Source organism: Morone saxatilis, unplaced genomic scaffold (genome assembly GCF_004916995.1).
Source record: "Morone saxatilis isolate NCDOM2014 unplaced genomic scaffold, NCSU_SB_2.0 Contig21, whole genome shotgun sequence".
Taxonomy (NCBI): domain Eukaryota; kingdom Metazoa; phylum Chordata; class Actinopteri; family Moronidae; genus Morone; species Morone saxatilis.
The window spans coordinates 20685006-20685318 of NW_023339774.1; the positions used below are offsets into that span (position 1 = coordinate 20685006).

The following is a 313-nucleotide window of genomic DNA, read 5'->3' on the forward strand; positions in this document are numbered from 1 at the left end:
ATTAATATCTCTGGGTTAAACAATGTGACGACATCACCGTGGATATTTGTTGTCAACTTAAAAAATAACTTTGTTGATCATCGGAGCTTTTTAAGTTCTTTACGTTTTAATTTAAATACAGAGGAACGCTCCACACACACATTAATGTTCCTGTGTTTGGGCTCTTTTGAACCGGGGTTGATTTGATCCGGCATTACGTAATACTAAAGCAAAATAATAAATATCTGGAGTGCTGAAACCTCAAACAGCTTTTAGCTCATTATTTAAATCTACGGCTCATGATTCACCACTTAAGTGCAATAATTTAATTTAA

General features: G+C 33.9%; 1 protein-coding gene across 2 annotated transcripts in view; it reads right to left on the reverse strand.

Moving 5' to 3' along the window:
- sbno1 (strawberry notch homolog 1 (Drosophila)) overlaps positions 1-313 on the reverse strand; it is a 15171-nt gene that overhangs the window by 11969 nt on the left and 2889 nt on the right. The window lies entirely within an intron of this gene.